Genomic DNA, 27,776 nt, shown 5'->3' on the forward strand with positions numbered 1-27,776 from the left:
CTTAAGCAAGTTTCTAGACCTGGAAAGTGTTACAGTACACCTGGTGTTTCATGCAAAAGCGCCATCTAAGCCTGATTATCATATGAGAAGCAGATGTTGTATATTAATATGAATGAATTACTCTGCAGTCACTCGGGGTCAGGCCCTGACAGGCCAATACTTACACTTATTAAAGATTAGCTAATTTCACTCCATGTCTGAGTGATTTGTATTACAATGGCAATGTGATCCTGCAGGCCGCGACGCTTAAAAAGGGCTCTGCATCTTTTAATAATTAGGCTCCAATAAAAGATCTCTAGATATGTTGTAATACATAGTCTCAATGCTCCTTCTGGACTGTATGTCTTCAAACAATGGAGTTGTCCAGGGTAAATTGCTGCGCAACAATGGTCACAGTGGTCAAAATAGGAACAAGTGAAAAACAATGTGTATAGAAGAATGAAGGGCTGGATGGATATTGTTAGACATACAATGCATTTTCTGCCTTATTTGATAAGCGCAGACAAACATTTTGAAGTCAAACATGACTTATGGTGTGGCCTAGATAGAGCGGAGTACAAGACTGCAGGCAATCTCCATTTACAGGCTCCTGAGATATTAATCCAGTGATTGATACATATTGTGATTTATTACATACTTCGATCAAATATGCTATATAACAGCGGCTTGCTCAGTGGGCGTTGTATCAAGGGGTTACCAGAATGGCAGACCCTTGGAGAGAGGGGATGCAGCCCAGGTAGTCCCATCTTTTTTTTTTTTTTTTGCTACTGGGTGGTTAAATCCTGTGCAGGACCCCCCTTTGTAGAGCAAAGGGCATTTAACAAGCAAATGGGTGCATTAGGCTAAGTTCACACTGCGTTAGCAGCAGCCCGTTCAGCACATACGCTAACGGGCTGCTGTTAACACAAGTGCCGACGTTTACATCCCGCTAGCGCAGATAGAGCATCTGCTAGCTCTATCTGCGCTAGCAGTGACTGACCCGGAAATGCTGTAGCCCGCGTCTCAGGGTCCGTCACTCAATGATGGCACATCCCTAGCGCACGCCCATTGTGGTCGTGCGCTAGCGATGCGTCCGACATTGCAGTAAATGGCGGCCATAACGGACTACGTTACACCACGTTTATGCTGCGGTGTAACGTAGTCTGTTAGACGGACTGCCAGGACACAATGTTAACCCAGCCTTAGGCCCAAGAGAAAACCAACTTGAGGGCATTTTTTCTGGGTAGCAAAACCCATCCCTATGCTATCTTTTAAATATGCCACAGTTTCAGTGTTGCCCTCCAAAGAAAGTCTATTAGCTAGCAGTTCTTACAGGATGAATACAGTTAAAGGGACTCTGTCACCTGAATTTGGAGGGAACAATTTTCAGCCATAGGGGCGGGGTTTTCAGCTGTTTGATTCACCCTTTCCTTACCCGCTGGCTGCATGCTGGCTGCAATATTGGATTGAAGTTCATTCTCTGTCCTCCGTAGTACATGCCTGCACAAGGGCTTGTTCATAGCTCTGTCATTCGGATTCGGTTAGCCCTTTGGCAACTGTATTGGGATCTGTCACAGCTATGTTCCTCTTTGTTGTGTTTTTTGTTACTTATTAGAGTTCCTTTAAGGTATGTTCCCACGGTCAGTAAACGCTGCAGGTTGGACGCTGCATACTTGTACAGCGTCCAAGTCACAGTGTCCAGATGTTACAGCATAGTGGATGGGATTTTAAGACATCCCATCCACTATGCGTGCACAGGCGCCTGCTGCTCACCTGCGTAGATGGACATGCGGCGCGGCTCTCCAGACCGCAGCATGTCTTTATCTTGCAGACTTGCGATTCTCCCCAAGATAAATGTCACCCATAGAATGTATTGAATGCGGTGATTCCGCACGGTTCAGTGATCACATGTGGATTCACCTGCGTTCAATAGACAGCAGTGCTTTGATTGCAGCAAACATGCACTGTGTCCAAAGCACTGCCAGTTCCGAATCGTCTGCACATGACCTTAAAGCTGGAAAAATAGTGGCACTATCTGTGTAAAGAGCATGGGATCATATTTATTGAAGGCTCCCTTCTGATCATGTAGCTAAAGTGATCAATGCCAACAGCAGTGATGCTAATAAAGCACAGCATGTGACATCAGCGATTGGCTGCAGTGGTCACATCCTGGTCTGACATGTCATCCGATTAGGAGTAAGACAAAAACCAGCAAGGGGATAATGGAATATTGTCGCTATCATGGCAGGGAAATTTATCAGATGTTTACTGCAGCTAGTAACATACATTTTACATTATAGCATGTTTTTAAATTGCTCAGTATAGATCAATCAAATTAGTATTATAAATACCAGAATATAGTTTTCCATTTTGCTTGTAATTTCAGTGAAAAAGCACTGAATTTGTATTTTATATTCACAAATTAGATTTTTAAACCAGATGAATCCATACGTTTATGCGAGTGGGAGGAGGAGAGTAATTATTTCTGGCTTTATTATTTCAGGCCTTTGGTTCTGTTGAGTGTACGTGTTAGTGATATTCTTCAGGACATTTTTTTAAATCCCATTGAAATGAAAAGCAGATGTTTAAAGAGTGGGTAACCTGCTGAATGTGAGGGGTTAGGGGCAGGTTTGTAAGGACATTTTCTTTGATTCTTTCATTAATTTTCACGAGACACTTAGCATGGATCTTGTAATGACTGTCACATGTGCAATCAGAATAAAAAGACACTGTTCAGGTCAGTGTATCGGGTGGCTGGGTGGGCTGTGGATCAAGTTTTGGCTGTGCGATTGATTAGTAATCGCCTGTTACTCCACTTTAATGATGTTTTTTAAGTAAATCAATTTCATGCACACATGCTGTAGTTTACTAATGTGTTATCAGATGGCAGTTCATGTATTCCTGTATATACATGTAAGGTTGGCAGATCTATCAGCAGAATACAGACTGCACTGAAAGGATCCTGACTACAGGCTGCAAGGCAATACCCTAAAACTGCATTTACCTATGTGTTAGTCTAGACTTTCTGTATGCTCCAAAAACTGGGTTGTAGTCCTCAGTTACACAATGCAGTTTGGTGTATACTTTGGCATTTTAGTGCGAAAAAGAGTAGAGTCCAATAATATATTTGAGACACACTTGATGTATGCATGTGTAAATGGAAAAAAAAGTGCTAAAAATATATAATATTACGTTCATAGGCAAATGATTTTTATAAATACATAAAAGTGGGAACTGAAATGTTCTGTGTTTGAAGGAAATGTGTCAGCACAACATGACTGTTCAGACCTAGCAGAGGTGGGTAGTGCGCCCTTGATATGGTCGAACAATTCAGTGCTCCTTCCCATCCATTTGTCTTCAGTCTATCTCTGTCCTCCTATGACTCCAGGAAAACCAGAGCTGTCAATCAAGGACATGGAGATAGATGGAAAATAAGTACCTGGAAAGGGACATTGAACTGTTTGGCCTTCCTAAGGTTGTATGAGCGTCGGTGCTTGGTTTGAACAGTCATTTTGTGCTGACAGACTTGTCAAAAAATGTTATTAACCTGAAGATATGGGGTTAATCTGCAGATTAATAGTGTTGTAAATCCATGTGGCCGCTGCACTTAAAGGGGTTTTCCCACAAGCAAAAGTTTATGCTAATTAGTGATGAGCGAGTGTGCTTGTTGCTCGTGATTTCCGAGCATGCTCGGGTGGTCTCCAAGTATCTTGGGTGTGCTCGAAGATTATGTTTGAGTCCACAGCTGCATGATTTGCGGCTGCTAGACAGCGTGAAAACATGTGGGGATTCCCTCCCTAACAGGCAATCCCTGCATGTATTCAACCTGTCTAGCAGCCGCAAATCATGCAGCTGCGGGGACTCAAACATAATCTCCGAGCACACCCAAGATACTTGGAGAACACCCGAGCATGCTCGGAAAACCCGAGTACCGAGAATACTCGCTCATCACTAATGCTAATCAATCAATAGATCTTGTAGTAATAATAATTTTCACAATCGGATGTGTTTAAATAAAATGCATTACAGCACGGGATCGCAAATGATTCTTTCTTTGAAGTAAAACATTGTTACAAAACGGGCAGGAAAGTGCTTTATCTCACAGAAAGAATCATTTGTGATTGCTGTAATGTCTGTATGCTCAATTTTACTTCCTGCGCAGGAGCTGTGGTATGATCAGACCATGTCCCTGTACGGTCAGACACAGACATTACACAGAACACAGCAGGGGCACATTTATAGGATTATCTCAGCACAGGAACATTAACACATCCAATTGTAGAACTTACTATTATTCTAAAATCTATTGATCAACTTTATTCCTCCTAGCAGTTTCTGGCTTTCAGTCATAGAGGCGCCACCAGCACAACTACAATCACTGCTCAGTACATAGTGAGAGGTGGCTGTACCCCTGTAAAACCCCCTCCCACCATCACTGACTGACAGCCTGCTCAGGAGTGCATAAGTGCTGAGCCGGCTCTCAGTCAGTCCCATGGTTACAGCTGCCGCACACTATGTGCTGAGCGGTGACTGAAGATGTGTCCTGTCACGCCTCTATGACTGAAGGCTAGAGGTTTCTGGGAATCAGAAAATTAATTTCCTCCCACGGCCGTGCTTTTATTCTGGCGACCACACGGCTCTAGAATGCTATTAACGTACTGATTAACCCCATATCTGCAGGTGGAGGTTAATCACATTTTTACATGACGGGTTCCCTTTAAGTTCTCAGGGTTGAACTCAAAGGTAGGAAAAGCTTCAGTTGACTGTAATTAGCAGCATTTCCCATCTTTGTGTCGGTCACAAAACTCGAACCTACCTGCATTTACAGGTCCTTCTCAAAAAATTAGCATATAGTGTTAAATTTCATTATTTACCATAATGTAATGATTACAATTAAACTTTCATATATTATAGATTCATTATCCACCAACTGAAATTTGTCAGGTCTTTTATTGTTTTAATACTGATGATTTTGGCCTACAACTCCTGATAACCCAAAAAACCTGTCTCAATAAATTAGCATATTTCACCCGTCCAATCAAATAAAAGTGTTTTTTATTAACAAACAAAAAAACATCAAATAATAATGTTCAGTTATGCACTCAATACTTGGTCGGGAATCCTTTGGCAGAAATGACTGCTTCAATGCGGCGTGGCATGGAGGCAATCAGCCTGTGACACTGCTGAGATGTTATGGAGGCCCAGGATGCTTCAATAGCGGCCTTAAGCTCATCCAGAGTGTTGGGTCTTGCGTCTCTCAACTTTCTCTTCACAATATCCCACAGATTCTCTATGGGGTTCAGGTCAGGAGAGTTGGCAGGCCAATTGAGCACAGTAATACCATGGTCAGTAAACCATTTACCAGTGGTTTTGGCACTGTGAGCAGGTGCCAGGTCGTGCTGAAAAATGAAATCTTCATCTCCATAAAGCATTTCAGCCGATGGAAGCTTGAAGTGCTCCAAAATCTCCTGATAGCTAGCTGCATTGACCCTGCCCTTGATGAAACACAGTGGACCAACACCAGCAGCTGACATGGCACCCCACACCATCACTGACTGTGGGTACTTGACACTGGACTTCAGGCATTTTGGCATTTCCTTCTCCCCAGTCTTCCTCCAGACTCTGGCACCTTGATTTCCGAATGACATGCAAAATTTGCTTTCATCAGAAAAAAGTACTTGGGACCACTTAGCAACAGTCCAGTGCTGCTTCTCTGTAGCCCAGGTCAGGCGCTTCTGCCGCTGTTTATAGTTCAAAAGTGGCTTTACCTGGGGAATGCGGCACCTGTAGCCCATTTCCTGCACACAGTGGACTCAGTCCACTGCTTCCTCAGGTTCCCCAAGGTCTGGAATCGGTCCTTCTCCACAATCTTCCTCAGGGTCCGGTCACCTCTTCTCGTTGTACAGCGTTTTCTGCCACATTGTTTCCTTCCAACACACTTACCATTGAGGTGCCTTGATACAGCACTCTGGGAACAGCCTATTTGTTGAGAAATTTCTTTCTGGGTCTTACCCTCTTGCTTGAGGGTGTCAATGATGGCCTTCTTGACATCTGTCAGGTCGCTAGTCTTACCCATGATGGGGGTTTTGAGTAATGAACCAGGCAGGGAGTTTTTAAAAGCCTCAGGTATCTTTTGCATGTGTTTAGAGTTAATTAGTTGATTCAGAAGATTAGGGTAATAGGTCGTTTAGAGAACCTTTTCTTGATATGCTAATTTATTGAGACAGGTTTTTTGGGTTATCAGGAGTTGTAGGCCAAAATCATCAGTATTAAAACAAGAAAAGACCTGACAAATTTCAGTTGGTGGATAATGAATCTATAATATATGAAAGTTTAATTGTAATCATTACATTATGGTAAATAATGAAATTTAACACTATATGCTAATTTTTTGAGAAGGACCTGTATATAGAACTGAATTTACTCAGTTTAGTATAACAATGGTAATGTAAGTTCGACTTTGTAATGGGGGTCCAAATGTTGCATCTGTAACAGTCACTAAAACGTGCACTAATAGTGGTTGTCCGAACCCCACCAAATGTGCTAAAGTCCTGGTAGGGGTGCGAAAGGAAAAAGATGTAGAGTCTGGGCTCCCTCTTAAATCTTTGGTCTTATGCGAGATATTCAGCCAGTATCCTCTGCAGAATGTTGTGGGCATTTTATAAGTGCTGTAGACCCCTTTATATGATGCTGTAGGGGTGCACAGATGTTACTAGGGGTTAAAAGTTTTCTTTTACAGAGAATAGCCGGTTTGGCATATATCTATATTTATTTAAAGTACAGCAAACAGGTTTCAGATTTAATGTTTGTCACTTTGACAGCTGCATCGGGGAATTGTTGCAATCCAGTTGCTTTTCAATTTGATGCTGTATATATTGTGTCAAGGAAAAACATGCTGTCACCTTCAAACAACAGGCTTGCTTGGTCACAGGAGATTTCGGTCACAGAACTTTAAAAGCCTTTACAGAATGTGACAAATAAATAGTATTATCCGCACGCAGTCCAGGCTCTGTTAGCCCGTGATAAGTAAGTTCAAAGACAGTGCGACTGAGAGCGATGTGAAGCATGTAGGTGTACGGAAGATGTCCTCTTCTCTCAATGAACTCTTAACTAAAGCCCTCTTCTTAACACCTCACTTATGGAACTTTCAGCTTAAAGGAGTTGTCTGTGGAGTAAATAAACTAAAGAAGCCACTAACTAAAGAATCCCCCACCTTTATTGCCTTATCTCTCCCCAGTCTTTACTTCCTGCTGCAGCAATGACATCCCACCACAGGTACATACATGTGACCGCTTTAGACAATCATTGTCCTCAGCAGTGATGACTGATGCTAGCGATGAGAACACTAGAGATGAGTGGATGGTGTCTTGCAACCCCGGTTCACGATCCAGGTCAGTGTTATCTACCCGGGGACATGAGCTGTGGGAATTTCCTTACCCTCCGGTATCCCAGGTTCAGCTTGTGATTAGCCAGGCTGGTGAGATATCACTGTCCTGCCAGGTCGGTGAACCACGCAGCTCTTGTACACGGCCTAAGAGCACTGACCTGGATTATGGTCCGTGGTGGCAAAGCAATCTGTCATCTCTAGAGACCATTGAGACAGCATGTAAATATAGTGCAGTGAAGACCACCGGAGTGGCAGCACTGAAGAAGTGGGTGGTCATCTCTAGAGACCACTGAGACAGCATGTAAATATAGTACAGTGAAGACCACCCGAGTGGCAGCACTGAAGAAGTGGGTGGTCATCTCTAGAGACCACTGAGACAGCATGTAAATATAGTGCAGTGAAGACCACCAGAGTGGCAGCACTCAAGCAGTGGGTGGTCATCTATAGAGACCACTGAGACAGTATGTAAATATAGGGCAGTGAAGACCACCGGAGTGGCAGCACTGAAGTGGGTGGTCATCTCTAGAGACCTCTAAGACATCATATAAATATAGTGCAGTGAAGACCACCAGAGTGGCAGCAATGAAGCTGTGGGTGGTCATCACTAGAGACCACAGAGACAGCATGTAAATATAGTGCAGTGAAGACCACCGGAGTGGCAGCACTGAAGAAGTGGATGGTCATCTCTAGAGACCACTGAGACAGCATGTAAATATAGTACAGTGAAGACCACCCGAGTGGCAGCACTGAAGAAGTGGATGGTCATCTCTAGAGACCACTGAGACAGCATGTAAATATAGTACAGTGAAGACCACCCGAGTGGCAGCACTGAAGAAGGGTGGTCATCTCTAGAGACCACTGAGACAGCATGTAAATATAGTGCAGTGAAGACCACCAGAGTGGCAGCACTGAAGCAGTGGGTGGTCATCTCTAGAGACCACTGAGACAGCATGTAAATATAGTGCAGTGAAGACCACCGGAGTGGCAGCACTCAAGCAGTAGGGGGTTTTAAAATGTGAACGCCTACTGTACTGTAAAAACTGGGACTGCCCATGTAAAGTTTTGTACAAGTGTTGATTGTTGTTAGCCCCTCATTAATGAAAATTATAACCATGGAAGAATGAATAGTCACTCACAAGATAACTACAAATTCACTTTTTATTAATGTATGAAATATTAAACAAAGTTATGATAAGATATGTGGGGAGCATCACACAAAAGAAAGTTCATGGAAAACGTATCAGGCGTGGAATGTGTGGTCAGTATTGTGCTCTATAATAAGTATATGGCTGTGCATTAAAGGGAAGGTGCCAGCAGTTTTCTTGTAGTTTGTTTTTTTGTGAAATTAAGCTTAAAATAGTAAATAAAATGTATTCATGCAATGTTTGCACTGTTTGCAAATATTTCTATATGAAAAATATTATATATTTTCTTACAAATATATATATTTACCACTAGGGGGAGCATTTTCCATTTTAGACCTCAAGAAGCTATAGTGAGACTTACCAGGTTTACTGTTAGCTGAAAAATTGGGGCAGTAACTGCTGACATCACCATTTCCCTCCCCTTTGGGTGGTCTAATATCCCTGGGGCAGAATGAAGAACAGCATCACAGGGCAGCGCCATTTTGTGTGTGACTGCCCTGTGACCTGCTATCACCAGCAGTTACTGCATCAGAAGCACAGCTTGTTTACAGAGGAGCAGAACACAGTGGACTCAGCAGCATGGTGGACTGGAGGAAGAGTGAAGACATCTGGTGTGTATGGAGCAGCATTATCTGAGCGGATCTGTCTGTGACTCATCCATCAGTAAGATAAGAAGGATATCCAGGTCTGCAGTGAATGGCCAGGCATTGTGGAGGGAAGGGAGAGATACATTGGTATGGCTGAGAGAGACCGAGACATGTAGAATGATGAGTGAGACACATATGGAGCATGATGGAGAGAGATACACATGGAATAGTAGGGGTGAGACACATATGGAGCATGATGGAGAGAAATACATGGAATAGCAGGGGTGAGACATTTGGAGCGTGATGGGGAAAGAGACGTAGTATGATGAGTGAGTCATATGGAGCGTGATGGAGAGAGATACACATGGAATAGCAGGGGTGAGACACTTGGAGCGTGATGGGGAAAGAGACGTAGTATGATGAGTGAGACATATGGAGTGTGATAGAGAGATATACATGGAATAGCAGGCATGAGACACTTGGGCTATATGCACACGTTGTGGATTTTGATGCTTTTCCGCAGCGTTTTTGGACGTGCGGAATTGCATCAAATCCGCAGTGTAGTGCACAACCAATGTTAGTCAATGGGAAATTGAGAATTGGTGTGCACATGCTGCGGAAAAATACGTGCGGATTTGCAGGGTTTTATTTTCCACAGCAAGTCAATTCTTTTTGTGGATCTGCAGTGTTTCTTCAACCATTGACTACCATTGAGTTAGGCAAATCGGCAGCAAAGCTGCAGGTTTAAAAATCTGGTTTTGCTGCGGAGTTGCATGCGATAAATGCTGCAGATAGTGAGGAGGAAGAGTGTGTGTGGAGACTTGTGTGTGCGGAGACTGTGAGCTGTGAATATGTGCGGGTGTCTGTGTGTATCTGCGTGTATGTGTGTGCGGGAACAGGGAGTATACTGCTGGTTTATTATTTTATTTTTTTTACAGGAGATCGAGGGCGTTGCATGGATTAGCTGAATAATAAAGATGGGAAACTGTGTAGTGTTTTATTTCATTAAAATACTTTATTCTGGCTGTGTGTTTATTTAACCCCTTAACAACTATAGGATTAGTAATGGATAGGTGTCTTATTGACGCCTCTCCATTACTAAGCCGGCTTGATGTCACCTTACAATACAAAGGTGACATCAACCCCACAAATATTACCCATATGACACCACTACAGGGCAGTGGGAAGACAGAGGCTTAGTGCCAGAATTGGCGCATCTTAGAGATGCGCCATTCCAGGGGTGGCTTTGAGCTGGTGTTTGTAGCCGGGATAAAGGGTGCAATATCCATGGCCCCTTCTTAGGCTATTAATATCAGCCCGCAGCTGTCTGCATAACCTTTTCTGGTTATTAATTATAGGGGAACCCCATGTCGTTTTTTTGGGGTCCCCCTATTTTAATAGCCAGTAAAGGCTAAATATACAGCTGTGGGCTGATATTCATAGCCTGGGAAGATCCATGGGTATTAACCCCTTCCTAGGCTATAAACATCATATAATTCTCACATAAAACCGCCATATAGATCACAGATAATGGCGCCATATAGTTCTCACATAATACCGTCATATAGATCACACTTACCGCCATAGTGTTATCATATAATGCCGCCATATACTCACATAATACCACTTTATACTTCTCACATAATACCGCCATATAGATCACACATAATACCGTCATATAGATCACACACAACACCGTGTAGATCACACATAAAACCACCATATAATTCTCACATAAATAATGCCACATAGATCACACATAATCCCACTATATAGTTATCATATAATACAGTCATATATTTTTTACATTATTACACCATGCTGATCAGACATAATACCACCATACAGATCACATATAATACTGTCATATAGATCACACATAATGCCATAATACAGATCACACATAATACTTGGCGGCATCAAGTGTGATCTATATGGCAGTGCTATGTAAAAAATATATATGGCGGCATCATGTGTGATCTATATGGCAGTATTATGTAATATACAGTATATGGCGATATGTGTGGTCTTTATGGGAGTATTATGTGATAAATAGATATGGCGGCATTATGTGTGATCCATATGGCAGTGTGCTGGGCTATGGGGGGGTCACAGAGAGATATATGGTGGAGGGAGCAGGGTGACAGGAGCACAGAGTATTTCAGGAGAGCAGTGTGCTGGTCTATGGGGGGAGTGTGCTCACGCGCTGACACACACGCTCACAACTGTATACTTAGCTGGCTATTAAAATGGGGGGCCCCCAAACAAAAAAATTACGTGGGGTCCCCCTATAATTAATAACCAGCAAAGGCTATGAAAACAGCTGCAGGATATTAATAGCCTAGGAAGGGCCATGGATATTGCCCCCCCAGGCTAAAAACCATCAGCTCTCAGCCGCCCCAGAAATGGCGCATCTATTAGATGCGTCTTTTCTGGCACTTTGCCCTGCTCTTCCCACTTGCCCTGTAGCGGTGGCGAGTTGGTTTCATATTTGTGGGGTTGATGTCATCTTTCTATTGTCAGGTGACATCAAGCCCACAGCTTAGTAATGGAGAGGTGTATATAAGACACCTATCCATTACTAATCCTATAGTTGTATGGTAAATAAAGACACAGACAGAATAAAGTTCTTTCTTAATCTTAATTAAACCATACTTACCAAACGCATAATCCCCGAATCCCTTGTCTCCTGCAACAAAAATAAAATAAACCACAAACATTCCTCACCTGTCCGCCGAGATGATAATCCATAATGTCCCACGACGATCCTGATCACTTTGAGAGCAGTCACATTAGTGATATGACTGCTCTCAAAGACAGCCGGCGATACACTGACAGGAGGTGGATCACTGCGTCGCCGTGAGTATAATGTTTTTTTTATTTTTATGTGAATGTGTATGTAATGTAGCTTTAAAAAAAAAAACAACTGTGAGCACAGGTACCGGCAGATGATACTACTCTCCCATCAGACATAGCCCAATGGGAGCAGTGGCGTCATCGGTCTGCGCCTGCTTTTTTACCGCAGGTCACCGCTGCAGGTCAGTCAGCTGCAGAATCATGCTGACATCTGCCAGCATGATCCCGCAGCGCTGTGACCGACAGTACTGGCGGTAGCGTTACTGCAGGTGACAGTCACAGCTGTGGGGTCACGCTGACATGTGACAGCATGACCCCCGCAGCTCCTGTTATTGCACACACTGAGCTGTATGTGCAATGGGGAAAGACATGCAGGGGGAGAGGAGTGCATAGGAGGGAGAGCGACCCATGAGGAGTGAGACATGCAGGGGGAGAGGAGGGAGAGCGACCCTGGGGGAGAGAGACATGCAGGTGGGAGAGAGACATGCAAGGGGAGAGGAGTGCATAGGAGCAAGAGCGACCCATGGGGAGAGAGACATGCAGGGGGAGAGGAGGGAGAGCGACCCATGGGGAGAGAGACATGCAGGGGGAGAGGAGTGCATAGGAGCGAGAGCCAACAGGCAAAGGGGGATGGAGAGCACACATGGGGAGAGAGACAGCACCCATGGGGAGAGACATTCACCCCCAGGGTCATAGAGGGAGATATATGGGAGAAGGAACAGAGTGTCTGCAGCACAGAGTATTTCATGAGAGCAGTGTGCTGGTCTATGGGGGGTCATAGAGGAGATATATGGGGGAAGGAGCAGGGTGACAGGACCACAGAGTATTTCAGGAGAGCAGTGTGCTGACCAATGGGAGATTACAGAGGAGATATATGGGGGAAGGATATATGATCCCTGCTGTGTGCGTGCTACTTCTCTCCCGTTTTTGTGAATTACATTCTTGCCATCCCCCCTTCCTCCACCTTAATCCCTGTCCTGTCAGCTGTCCTGCTCTCCCCTTCCAGGTGTCAGCTCCCTCTCTGCAGGCTGTGAGTGCAGCTTACTGGAAATCACTGGGACTGTGTGTGAGTGGGGAGGCGGAGACAGAGCAGAAGCACACAGGGCAGTGTGTGATGGCAGAGGATGTCTGCTCAGGACGCACAGTGCCTGGAGTACAGGACAGAGGAGCACGGAGGTAAATCACCCGTACTCCCCACTCTCCATCCTCCGGCTCCAGTGAGCACTTCTGTCCTGTGATAGAGAGTAAGTGGAGCTCGGCAGATAGCACTGGGCTATAATAAAATGGCGGCCAGTCACACCTACAGCAGTGAGTTTTGCAGCCCACAGAGGCGTGCCCAGCTCACTGGTAATGCTGCTGCAATGTTAGAGATAGGGTCAGCGGCGGTCTATTATCTCCTATGTCCATGGGGTGCCATATGATGACACTGAAAGTGTCGTGCTACTGCTGTGAACACGAGAAGGAGACACTGGAGCAACTAGGTATAAAATGATTTTTTATTAGAGATAGTACCAAATATATAAACCAAAAAGTGACACCAAAATATTAGATAAAATACAAATACAAGAAAGAAGCAGAAATGCCCAGAAAATCCACCATTGCACATGCCCATATAGATAATTTCAGAGATCAATAGGTAAAGTGTCAGTGCATAGGATTTCATTACCATGGTAAGATCGCCATTACAGACACATCTTTATATTAGTAGTACCATAGAAAAGAGATTAAAAAAAGGGGCAAAGCTTACCAAGGGCAGAGCTGGGGGACCCTGGACACAGGTGTAGGCAGACCCCTTATATCCCAGATAGCGGTCTATTATCTCCTATGTCCATGGGGTGCCATATGATGACACTGAAAGTGTCGTGCTACTGCTGTGAACACAAGATGTCAGCCCCCAGTGCCTTCTTTAAACTCATATAACACACGAAATCTGTTTCACATGCATTCAAAACTTGGTTATAACAGCATGTTATGCTACATTACATTGATTTACTAATGATCTACAAACGCGGTACCTTCCCTTTAAGTATATAGTACTGATGAAAATAGGGTATAATAATGAACAGGTAAATAATATACGGTATACATCCATTAACCCCTTCATGACCCAGCCTATTTTGGCCTTAATGACCTTGCCGTTTTTTGCAATTCTGACCACTGTCCCTTTATGAGGTAATAACTCAGGAACGCTTCAACGGATCCTAGCGATTCTGAGATTGTTTTTTCATGACATATTGGGCTTCATGTTAGTGGTAAATTTAGGTCGATAATTTCTGAGTTTATTTGTGAAAAAAACGGAAATTTGGCAAAAATTTGGAAAATTTCGCAATTTTCACATTTTGAATTTTTATTCTGTTAAACCAGAGAGTTATGTGACACAAAATAGTTAATAAATAACATTTCCCACATGTCTACTTTACATCAGCACAATTTTGGAAACAATTTTTTTTTTGCTAGGAAGTTATAAGGGTTAAAATTTGACCAGTGATTTCTCATTTTTACAAAAAAATTTACAAAACCATTTTTTTTAGGGACCACCTCACATTTGAAGTCAGTTTGAGGGTTCTATATGGCTGAAAATACCCAAAAGTGGCACCATTCTAAAAACTGCACCCCTCAAGGTGCTCAAAACCACATTCAAGAAGTTTATTAACCCTTCAGGTGTTTCACAGCAGCAGAAGCAACATGGAAGTAAAAAATGAACATTTAACTTTTTAGTCACAAAAATGATCTTTTAGTGAAAATGTTTTTATTTTCCCAAGGGTAAAATGAGAAACTGGACCATGAACGTTGTTGTCCAATTTGTCCTGAGTACGCTGATACCTCATATGTGGGGGTAAACCACTGTTTGGGCGCACGGCAGGGCTCGGAAGGGAAGGAGCGCCATTTGACTTTTTCAATGAAAAATTGGCTCCAATCTTTAGCGGACACCATGTCGCGTTTGGAGAGCCCCTGTGTGCCTAAACATTGGAGCTCCCCCACAAGTGACCCCATTTTGGAATCTAGACCCCCCAAGGAACTTATCTAGAAGCATAGTGAGCACTTTAAACCCTCAGGTGCTTCACAAATTGATCCGTAAAAATGAAAAAGTACTTTTTTTTCACACAAAATTTCTTTTAGCCTCAATTTTTTCATTTTCACATGGGCAACAGGATAAATTGGATGCTAAAATTTGTTGGGCAATTTCTCCTGAGTACGCCGATACCTCATATGTGGGGGTAAACCACTGTTTGGGTGCATGGCAAGGCTCGGAAGGGGAGGCGTGCCATTTGACTTTTTGAATGGAAAATTAGCTCCAATCGTTAGCGGACACCATGTCGCGTTTGGAGAGCCCCTGTGTGCCTAAACATTGGAGCTCCCGCACAAGTGACTCCATTTTGGAAACTAGACCTCCCAAGGAACTAATCTAGATGTGTGGTGAGCACTTTGAACCCCCAAGTGCTTCACAGAAGTTTATAACGCAGAGCCATGAAAATAAAAAATAATTTTTCTTTTCTCAAAAATGATTTTTTAGCCCACAATTTTTTATTTTCCCAAGGGTAACAGGAGAAATTGGACCCCAAAAGTTGTTGTCCAGATTCTCCTGAGTACGCTGATACCCCATATGTGGGGGTAAACCACTGTTTTGGCACACGTCGGGGTTCGGAAGGGAAGTAGTGACGTTTTGAAATGCAGACTTTGATGGAATGCTCTGCGGGCGTCAGGTTGCTTTTGCAGAGCCCCTGATGTGCCTAAACAGTAGGAACTCCCCACAAGTGACTCCATTTTGGAAACTAGACCCCCAAGGGAACTTATCTAGATGTGTGGTGAGCACTTTGAACCCCCAAGTGCTTCACAGAAGTTTATAACGCAGAGCCGTGAAAATAAAAAATAATTGTTCTTTCCTCAAAAATTATGTTTTAGCAAGTAATTTTTTATTTTTGCAAGGGTAACAGGAGAAATTGAACCCCAACAGTTGTTGCCCAGTTTGTCCTGAGTACGCTGGTACCCCAAATGTGGGGGTAAACCACTGTTTGGGCGCACGTCGGGGCTTGGAAGGGAGGGAGCACCATTTGACTTTTTGAACGCAAGATTGGCTGGAATCAATGGTGGCGCCATGTTGCGTTTGGAGACCCCTGATGTGCCTAAACAGTGGAAACCCCTCATTTCTAACTTCAACACTAACCCCAACACACCCCTAATCCTAATCCCAACTGTAGCCATAACCCTAATCACAACCCTAACCCCAACACATCCCTAACCACAACCCTAACCCCAACACACCCGTAACCCTAATCCCAACCCTAACCCTAATCCCAACCCTAACCACAACTGTAACCCCAACACACCCCTAACCCTATCCGTAACCCTAACCACAAGCCTAATCTTAACCCTATTTCCAACCCTAGCCCTAATTCCAACCCTAACTCTAATTCCAACCCTAACCCTAAGGCTATGTGCCCACGTTGCGGATTCGTGTGAGATTCTTCCGCACGATTTTTGAAAAATCTGCAGGTAAAAGGCACTGCGTTTTACCTGCGGATTTACAGCAGATTTCCAGTGTTTTTTTGTGCGGTTTTCACCTGCGGATTGCTATTGAGGAACAGGTGTAAAACGCTGCGGAATCCGCACAAAGAATTGACATGCTGCGGAAAATACAACGCAGCGTTTCTGCACGGAATTTTCCGCACCATGGGCACAGCGGATTTGGTTTTCCATAGGTGTACATGGTACTGTAAACCTGATGGAAAACTGCTACGAATTTGCAGTGGCCAATCTGCTGCGGATCCGCGGCCAATCCGCTGCGGATCCGCAGCCAAATCCACACTCTGTGCACATGCCATAACCCTAACCCTAACCCTACCCGTAACCCTAACCCTACCCCTAACCCCAACCCTACCCCTAGTTCTAACCCTAGTTGAAACCCTAACCCTAGTGGAAAAAGAAAAAAAAATAATTTCTTTATTTTATTATTGTCCCTACCTATGGGGGTGATAAAGGGGGGGGGGGTTATTTATTATTTTTTTTATTTTGATCGCTGTGATAGAACCTACCATAGCGATCAAAAAGTACTTGTAACGAATCTGCCGAACGGCAGATTCGGCGGGCGCACTGAGCATGCGCCCGCCATTTTGGAAGATGGCGGCGCCCATGGAGAAGACGGACCGAAACCGGGAGCCTCGGTAAGTATAAGGGGGGGAGATCGGGGCACGGGGGGGATCGGAGCACAGGGGGGTGACATAGGAGCACGGGGGGAGCGGACAGGAGGACGGGGGAGCGGAGCACAGGACGGAGGGGACTACGGGACAGATCGGTGGCTTGGGGGGGCGATCGGTGGGGTGGGGGGGGGCACTTCAGTATTTCCAGCCATGGCCGATGATATTGCAGCATCGGCCATGGCTGGATTGTAATATTTCACCAGTTTTTTAGGTGAAATATTACAAATCGCTCTGATTGGCAGTTTCACCTTTAACAGCCAATCAGAGCGATCGTAGCCACGAGGGGGTGAAGCCACCCCCCCTTGGGTGAAGTACCACTCCCCCTGTCCCTGCAGATCGGGTGAAATCGGAGTTAACCCTTTCACCCGATCTGCAGGGACGCGATCATTCCATGACGCATACGCTGCGTCACAGGTCGGATTGGCACCGACTTTCATGACGTAGCGTATGCGTCAAAGGTCGGGAAGGGGTTAATGAAGTGCATACAGTATAACATAGATACATAGCATAAAAATAGTTCAATACAAATGTCAAACGTTAACATACCATATACTGTATTAACCCCTTCCCGACCAGTGACACAGCGTATGCGTCATGAAAGTCGGTGCCAATCCGACCTGCGACGCATATGCTGTGTCACAGAATGATCACGTCCCTGCAGATCGGTTGAAAGGGTTAACTCCAATTTCACCCGATCTGCAGGGACAGGGGGACTGGTACTTTAGCCCAGGGGGGTGGCTTTGCCCCCACGTGGCTACGATCGCTCTGATTGGCTGTTGAAAGTGCAACAGCCAAACAGAGCAATTTGTAATATTTCACCTATGAAAAGTGGTGAAATGAAATATTACAATCCAGCCATGGCCGATGCTGCAATATCATCAGCCATGGCTGGAAACCCTGATCTGCCCCCCCCACCGCCACCGGTCTCCTCCCCAGTCCTCCGTTCTGTGGTCCGCTCCCCTCCGTCCTCCTGTCCGCTCCCCCATTCTCTGATCCACCCCCCCTGTGCCCCGATCCACCTCCGCGTGCTCCCGCCCACCCCCTCATACTTACCGAGCCTCCCGGTGTCCGTCCGTCTTCTCCATGGGCGCCGCCATCTTCCAAAATGGCGGGCGCATGCGCAGTGCGCCTGCCGAATCTGCCGGCCGGCAGATTCGTTCCATGTGCATTTTGATCAGTGTGATAAAACCTATCACAGTGATCAAAATAAAAAAAATAGTAAATGAACCCCCTCCTTTATCACACCCATAGGTAGGGACAACAATAAAATAAAGAAAATATATATATTTTTTTTCCACTAGGGTTAGGGTTAGAACTAGGGTCAGGGTTAGGGTAAGGCTATGCACACGCATACTGGTCCTCTGCGGATTTTTCCACAGCGGATTTGATAAATCCGCAGTGCAAAACCGCTGCGGATTTATCGCGGATTCACCGTGGTTTTTCTGCGGATTTAACTGCGGTTTTACAACTGCGGTTTTCTATTGGAGCAGTTGTAAAACCGCTGCGGAATCTGCAGAAAGAAGTGACATGCTGCGGAATGTAAACCGCTGCTTTCCGCGCAGTTTTTTCCGCAGCATGTGCACAGCGTTTTTTCTTTCCCATAGGTTTACATTTAACTATAAACTCATGGGAAACTGCTGCGGACCCGCAGCTGCGAAAATGCTTCGGATCCGCAATGTTTTCCGTAGCGTTTGCACATAGCCTTAGAATTAGGTTATGTGCACACGGTGCAGATTTGGCTGCGGATCCGCAGCGGATTCGTAGCAGTTTTCCATCAGGTTTACAGTTCCATGTAAACCTATGGAAAACCAAATCCGCTGTGCCCATGGTGCGGAAAATACCGCACAGAAATGCTGTGTTGTATTTTCCGCAGCATGTTAATTCTTTGTGCGGATTCCGCAGCGTTTTACACCTGTTCCTCAATAGGAATCCGCAGGTGAAATCCGCACAAAAAACACTGGAAATCCGCGGTAAATCCGCAGGTAAAACACTGTGCCTTTTACCTGCGGATTTTTCAAAAATGGTGCTGAAAAATCTCACAAGAATCCACAACGTGGGCACATAGCCTTAGGGTTAGGGTTGGAATTAAGGTTAAGATTAGGCTTGTGGTTAGGGTTATGGTTAAGGGTGTGTTGGGGTTAGGGTTGGGGTTAGGGTTAGGGTTGGGATTAGGGTTAGGATTAGGGTTAGGGGTGTGTTGGGGTTAGGGTTGTGGTTAGGGTTGTGTTGGGGTTAGGGTTGTGATTAGGGTTATGGCTAGAGTTGGGATTAGGGTTAGGGGTGTGTTGGGGTTAGTGTTGGAGTTAGAATTGATGGGGTTTCCACTGTTTAGGCACATCAGGGGTCTCCAAACGCAACATGGCGCCACGATTGGTCCAGCCAATCTTGCGTTCAAAAAGTCAAATGGTGCTCCCTCCATTCCGAGCCCCGACGTGCGCCCAAACAGTGGTTTACCCCCACATATGGGGTACCAGCATACTCGGGACAAACTGGGAAACAACTATTGGGGTCCAATTTCTCCTTTTACCCTTGTGAAAATAAAAAAATGCTTGCTAAAACATCATTTTTGAGGAAAGAAAAATGATTTTTTATTTTCACGGCTCGGCGTTGTAAACTTCTGTGAAGCACTTGAAGGTTCAAAGTGCTCACCACATATCTAGATAAGTTCCTTGGGGGGTCTAGTTTCCAAAATGGGGTCACTTGGGGGTTTCTACTGTTTAGGCACATCAGGGGCTCTGCAAACGTAACATGATGCCCGCAGACCATTCCATCAAAGTCTGCATTCCAAAACGTCACTACTTCCCTTCCGAGCCCTGACGTGTGCCCAAACAGTGGTTCCCCCCACATATGGGGTATCAGCGTACTCAGGACAAACTGGACAACAACTTTTGGGGTCCAATTTCTCCTGTTACTCTTGTGAAAATAAAAAATTGCGGGCCAAAAAATAATTTTTGAGGAAAGAAAAATTATTTTTTATTTTCACGGCTCTGCATTATAAACTTCTGTGAAGCACTTGGGGGTCACCGCACATCTAGATTAGTTCCATGGGAGGTCTGGTTTCCAAAATGGGGTCACATGTGGGGGAGCTCCAATGTTTAGGCACATAGTGTTAGGGCTAGCGGAACGCATCGGGTAAATATAAATGTTTTATTGAAGTAGATGCGTTCGCAGCCCGGGGTCCACCGTGCAGGAGAACCTGCTGCTAGTAAACGGCGGCACTATATGGCTGTATGATCTAGCTCTGTTAGTTTCACAGAGTAGCCGAGAAAGAAAAGCTCTGTGTCCTGTTTGACTGCACAGAGGCACAGGCTAACTACTCAAATGAGAGCAGTCAGTGGTCATGCATGCACACATAACTCCTCGCTGGAGGTGCCAGCATTCTAAGGGCTTATTTCGGCCAGGTCCCTGAATACATACACACACAATCTCCTCGCCGGAGGTGCCAGCATTCTAGGGGCTTATTTCAGCAGGGTCCCTGAACACAAACTTGCGGCCATGCGAGCCTTAAATACTTGCAGCATGTACAAGACCTTCCTAGAAGGACCAATGAGAGGCTGCCACAGAGCGTGAGCACCTACAGCACCTTCCTGAAGGACCAATGGCCTTAGCTGCAGTATCTGATCATGTGACCCTCGATCTCCACTGAGAGATCTTACTCTGGGCATGCTCAGAACGAGAAACGCAGGACTTAGTCCCAGAAGCGTCTGCTCGCCGCTGCCCAACACTGGCTTCAATGGCAGAAGCAGCAGAAGCAGCAGTAACTCTTTGTGCAGAGTCAGCCTGAGCGAGACGCTGGGACCGATGTCTCTGCTGAGCAGGCTCCACTGTGGCAGGAGAAGAATGGGAGACCGCAGTGGAGATGGCCCGAGATTCCCCCTGTGCAGAGGGGGAAACTCGACCCCTAACACATAGGGTCTCTCCAAACGCGACATGGTGTCCGCTAACGATTGGAGCTAATTTTTCATTCAAAAAGTCAAATGGCGCTCCTTCCCTTCCGAGCCCTGCCGTGTGCCCAAACAGTGGTTTACCCCCACATGTGAGGTATCACTGTACTCAGGAGAAATTGCGCAATAAATTTTAGAATCCATTTTATGCTGTTGCCCATGTGAAAATTAACAAATCGAGGCTAAAAGAATTTTTTTGTGAAAACTTTTTCATTTTTACGGATCAATTTGTGAAGCACTTGGGGGTGAAAAGTGCTCACTATGCATCTAGATAAGTTCCTTGGGGGGTCTAGTTTCCAAAATGGGGTCACTTGTGGGGGAGCTCCAATGTTTAGGCACACAGGGGCTCTCCAAACGTGACATGGTGTGCGCTAAAGATTGGAGCCAATTTTTAATTGAAAAAGTCAAATGGCGCTCTTTCCCTTCCGATCCCTGTCGTGCGCCCAAACAGTGGTTCCCCCCCACATATGGGGTATCGGCGTACTCAGGACAAATTGTACAATAACGTTTGTGGTCCAGTTTCTCTTTTTACTCTTGGGAAAATAAAAAAATTGTTGCTAAAAGATAATTTTTGTGACTAAAAAGTTAAATGTTCATTTTTACCTTCCATGTTGCTTCTGCTGCTGTGAAGCACCTGAAGAGTTAATAAACTTCTTGAATGTGGTTTTGAGCACCTTGTGGGGTGCAGTTTTTAGAATGGTGTCACTTTTGGGTATTTTCAGCCATATAGACCCCTCAAACTGACTTCAAATGTGAGGGGGTCCCTAAAAAAAATGGTTTTGTAAATTTCGTTGTGAAAATGAGAAATTGCTGGTCAAATTTTAACCCTTATAACTTCCTAGCAAAAAAAAATTTTGTTTCCAAAATTGTGCTGATATAAAGTAGATATGTGGATATTGTTATTTATTAACTATTTTGTGTCACATAACTCTCGTTTAACAGAATAAAAATAAAAAATTTGAAAATTGCGAAATTTTCAAAATTTTAGCCAAATTTCCATTTTTTCACAAATAATTTTTGCGTTTATCGACCTAAATTTACCACTAACATGAAGCCCAATATGTCACGAAAAAAACTGTCTCAGAACCGCTAGGATCCGTTGAAGCGTTCCTGAGTTATTACCTCATAAAGGGACACTGGTCAGGATTGCAAAAAACGGCCAGGTCATTAAGGTCAAAATAGGCTGGGTCATGAAGGGGTTAAAAGAGACTGTCCAAAAATGTGGACTCCCTAGGACTCCAACGTACGTTTTAAGAAACAAACAGAAGGCTGACAGCACTCACTAACTGGGGCGCCCGTCCCACTCCAGGGAACCATCCAGGACCATAGAGGATTCAGCAATAAAGGAGCAGCGCTCCATCCAGGTGTGTAGTATAAAAGTAGAAGTTTATTCTGCCATATAACAGCAACGTTTCGGCCCAGAGGGCCTTTGTCAAGCATAACATAGAGTGCACATGACCAGCTTTAAATAGTGTATGTGCCACACAGGGCACCAATCACCATTCAGCCGCCCACCACCCAATAAAAACTACAATATAATACAAAAACAGACATCTGACATGTTTAAAATACACTTTACCAACCGCCCACACCTCCCCCATAAATCACCCACATAATCTCATTATCCTCCAATATTTAACACAATCTACTGTTGATGTCTCAGGCAATCGGTCTCCAGCATCAGGGTCGTCATGGAAACATCCACCAATCCTTACGAGGCCATGTGGGGATTGTAAACAGAGCGGAGCCAATAGGATACCATCTTCAAACGGCGCCAAGAATCTTCATACTGCCAATCTGTGACTTTCACATACAAGGCGCATACCCTTCCACCTATCATGCGACCCGTAACATGCCCCAGAGATCAAGACGTCATAACCCGACGTCATCACCAAAAGTACGACTCCCCTCCTGGACCACAATGCAGCGGTGGACGGGACACATAAGCGCACCGCCAACCGGAAGTACCCGCACCACATGACCGCGAGGCGGACCCACCTTCGGCAGTGCACGCCCACCTGTCCATCCACATTACTGCGTCCAGTCAGCCCGGAGCGTAACCTAGGAGACCAAGACGCACACGGATCAATGACAGCGCTAATTCAAAAGGAGAATCAAAACATACATAATATTAAACCATATAACGCCATATTCTCAATGATCGCCAAGTAAGTGATGACTTAACCACATCCCATCATATCCGCACGACAGTCGGGAAGCACAAGGAGGGGAGCTAATATAGAGACATCCAGAATATAGCCACCTGTCCACTGATTCCAACATATCCCAATCCTTTTGACAACCGACTGTAGCCATATTGTCCTAAAATATAACAAGAGGGAAAAGGGGGGACAAAGGGAAGAAAAAATATATAATATAAATATCTTCACATAGCGGAAGGGAACATTAAAAGAAACATATACCCACCATGATGCCCACCCACACATACTAAACCAAAAATTAAACGGCACAGGTATGTAAATTAAAATCAATATTCAGACCTTTTGGTTGTAAAGACCCTAATGTATAGATCCACCGTAATTCCTTCTTTTTAAGAATTTGTACCCTATTACCACCCCTCCTTGGTCCAGAGTACCCTGAGTGCAGCCAAACACGGGAATTTCCCGTGTTTGGGCTGTGCTTGTTGCAATAACATGCTAAAAGGGGAATTTTTTTACCATCCACACACTGGAGAAAAAAATTTTTTGAAAGAGAGATACACCTGCTCTTCAAGCTTTGTTATATACATGATTGTGTGCCCATGTGGACTCACCTATGTGGGTGAAACAACCATGGAAGTGAGGGCCCGAATTAGCAAGCATAAGAGCACGGTGAGAACGGGGCTTACAGAGTTACCAGTCCCTAAACATTTTATTGAAAACAGACACTCAGTAAACCAATTGAGGTTTAGGGTTATTGATAGTGTCCCAGTACTTAGGAGGGGTGGTAATAGGGTACAAATTCTTAAAAAGAAGGAATTAAGGTGGATCTATACATTAGGGTCTTTACAACCAAAAGGTCTGAATATTGATTTTAATTTACATACCTGTGCCGTTTAATTTTTGGTTTAGTATGTGTGGGTGGGCATCATGGTGGGTATATGTTTCTTTTAATGTTCCCTTCCGCTATGTGAAGATATTTATATTATATATTTTTTCTTCCCTTTGTCCCCCCTTTTCCCTCTTGTTATATTTTAGGACAATATGGCTACAGTCGGTTGTCAAAAGGATTGGGATATGTTGGAATCAGTGGACAGGTGGCTATATTCTGGATGTCTCTATATTAGCTCCCCTCCTTGTGCTTCCCGACTGTCGTGCGGATATGATGGGATGTGGTTAAGTCATCACTTACTTGGCGATCATTGAGAATATGGCGTTATATGGTTTAATATTATGTATGTTTTGATTCTCCTTTTGAATTAGCGCTGTCATTGATCCGTGTGCGTCTTGGTCTCCTAGGTTACGCTCCGGGCTGACTGGACGCAGTAATGTGGATGGACAGGTGGGCGTGCACTGCCGAAGGTGGGTCCGCCTCGCGGTCATGTGGTGCGGGTACTTCCGGTTGGCGGTGCGCTTATGTGTCCCGTCCACCGCTGCATTGTGGTCCAGGAGGGGAGTCGTACTTTTGGTGATGACGTCGGGTTATGACGTCTTGATCTCTGGGGTATGTTACGGGTCGCATGATAGGTGGAAGGGTATGCGCCTTGTATGTGAAAGTCACAGATTGGCAGTATGAAGATTCTTGGCGCCGTTTGAAGATGGTATCCTATTGGCTCCGCTCTGTTTACAATCCCCACATGGCCTCGTAAGGATTGGTGGATGTTTCCATGACGACCCTGATGCTGGAGACCGATTGCCTGAGACATCAACAGTAGATTGTGTTAAATATTGGAGGATAATGAGATTATGTGGGTGATTTATGGGGGAGGTGTGGGCGGTTGGTAAAGTGTATTTTAAACATGTTAGATGTCTGTTTTTGTATTACATTGTAGTTTTTATTGGGTGGTGGGCGGCTGAATGGTGATTGGTGCCCTGTGTGGCACATACACTATTTAAAGCTGGTCATGTGCACTCTATGTTATGCTTGACAAAGGCCCTCTGGGCCGAAACGTTGCTGTTATATGGCAGAATAAACTTCTACTTTTATACTACACACCTGGATGGAGCGCTGCTCCTTTATTGCTGAATCCAACGTACGTTTTAGCTTAGCTTCCTCTTGGAGTATAGAGTACCGTATATCGTTAATATATTATATCTCATTAATGTCTAGGATATATGCTATTTTTTCATAAATTTATTACTTAGTTTTGTTTCTTTTTGTTTTTATTTTACACAGATTTTCATTCATCCAGGACCAGAAGTGGATTTGTTATTAAGCAGCAAATGTGGAAAATTTTATCTGCAGGATCAAAAAAAGAATGACCTGTTGGTACAGATACGAAAAACAGATTAAGGTACGTAATTAGCACTTCAGCCTTTGTTTCCTACTCACTGAACGCTAGGCTCTGTTCATGTAGATGTTGATTCATCAAGCAGTTTTCTCAAGAATTCTGGCATAAAAATACTTGAAATTTCTGAAAATTTATCTGCAACTTAAAGCTGCAAAAGATGTTGTGACATTGGTTATTTCTATGCCAGCTCTGGCCATTTTTGGAACAGATGGCAGAACTCGGACTGGGCGTGACCAAGCACAGCCGGCAAATTCATCACAAAAGGGGTGAAAATTGCAACAGAAAAGTACACCATCCCTCCCTGGTGTTCATTTCTGGCAGTGGTGAACGGCAGTTAAATGATGGGCCAAATTTGTGAATTAGGTGCGTGCCTCTTAAATAAGCATTCCCATCAAAGTTTTTACCCTCTTAGTATATTGCAATCATCATATTATATAGCGCTGAGTACTTACAATTGCTCATTTGGCCTTGCTACTCAATACATTATTTTTAATTAGGTCTATGGCATCACGTAATTAAAACCAGACTAGACAAATCCTTCTAAGCTCTACATAGAAACAGGACGTCTCTTTTCCCTGTATGAATGAGTCATCGTTAGAGCTACAATCCTACCTGACTGAAAAGTCTCTGTCCAGCCCAGTTCCAACCTCTCTTCAACTCCTGATCCACCTGCACCTGCCCGCTTGCTTTTATCTCTCTTCCTTGTTTCCTTTTGTCAGTGATGTAGAATTGTAGTTCTAATGATGACTCATTCAGAGAAATTATACTTTCTGTGTCTATATAGAGCTTAGAAGGATTGAGCTAGTCTGTTTTTAATTACGAGATGTCAGAGACCTAATGGAAAAGGTAAGAATTAACTGAATAGAAGGGCAAAATGAGCAATTGTACCTACATAGTGCTACATAATATGGTGATTGCAGTATATTAAGAGGATAAAACCTTTTATAGGCGTGCTTCTTTAATGAATTTGGCACAGCTTTCTCCAGTGCCTCTTTCTATTAAGACTGATATATTCCACTGCATTGGCATAAGTCAGCCCCAATGATGAATGCCTTTCAATACCCTTTTCTATACAGTTATAAAAGGTGAACCAATGTGTTGTAGCTTAAATGATGGGAAAACACACTTCTGGTATCAGATGAATGAGCAGTGCATTCCAGAAACAAAAATGGCATTTTGCATCTTCCATCCTCTCTATATAGACCGTATCTATATAGAAAGGATGGAAGATGCAAAACCAACACATGATGACACCAGGGGCACCTGATAGACCTTATTGACTACATTGGGGTTGGTGGGGTCTCCGTCATGGGGGCTGCACTCTTACCCAGCATTTTAAGTCTACAAAGCAGAAGTCACCTCAAATATACTTATTACAGTTCATTAATGTTCCTGAGCACTTCTGGAGAACTTAAACTTTGCTGTGATGTTCACATTAAAATTTCATCTGTGTTTCTTACACAGGATTTTATTTTGTTTCTGTACGCTGTGAAGAATAATGTTCCACACATCATTTCACTTGAGAAACTGATGCAAATCTCCCGTCACAGCTTGGTCTAATGGGGTCATATTTGCTGTGCATTCTAGTGGTTCGATACTCAGCTGAAAGATGGGAAATAATCCATCTCATTGTTATCATGTTACTTTTCCTTTATAGTTCAATCGGTTTTCGGGCTGAGTTTGTCATGCCTGACATGTTTTCTTCTTGAACATGAGGAATTCTTTTACTTTCATCTTACTTCCTCCCATATCTATTTTTGTGGGTTCACATTTTCAGTTTGTATTTTTTAGGGCTAAAATATAGATTGTTTGTTTTTAACATCAGTGTATTAGTCATTATTATATATCATTTTCGTATCCCCTATAGCAGAGCAGTTTTTTATTGCACAAGACGCTTTCCATTGCAGCGTGCAATCTTATTTCCCCATGAACAGATGCATATGCAGAGGAGCCTGGACAAGTAATTTACACTATTCTGTACTATAGCACTAGGTGATTTTAAGGCCTTCTTCAGACATCGGTGATTTTTCACATCCATAGAAAAGGTCTGCTTCATCAGTGCTTTCAATCCAAATTTAATCAGTGTTTGGTCAGTGTTTCAGTTTTTATCATCGGTTTCATCAGTGTTTTTCCTATATGAATATATAAATGACAGAGCTTCTCCTATTCACTACAACGTTAATCACAGACGGCATGTGGATTACACATTGATGGATCTGATTTTAACAGA

At 44.0% G+C, this 27,776-nt stretch overlaps 1 protein-coding gene across 7 annotated transcripts in view; it reads left to right on the top strand.

The window, feature by feature from the left end:
* Positions 1-27,776, top strand: part of RARB (retinoic acid receptor beta) — a 1,117,211-nt gene that overhangs the window by 293,394 nt on the left and 796,041 nt on the right. For all 7 annotated transcript variants that reach the window (XM_077268929.1, XM_077268925.1, XM_077268924.1 and 4 more), the window contains one exon: positions 25,432-25,549. The gene's annotated coding sequence lies outside the window, so the exon portion shown is untranslated. The remainder of the gene's footprint in view (positions 1-25,431; positions 25,550-27,776) is intronic.

The sequence above is a fragment of the Ranitomeya variabilis genome, chromosome 6, assembly GCF_051348905.1.
Source record: "Ranitomeya variabilis isolate aRanVar5 chromosome 6, aRanVar5.hap1, whole genome shotgun sequence".
Lineage (NCBI taxonomy): Eukaryota > Metazoa > Chordata > Amphibia > Anura > Dendrobatidae > Ranitomeya > Ranitomeya variabilis.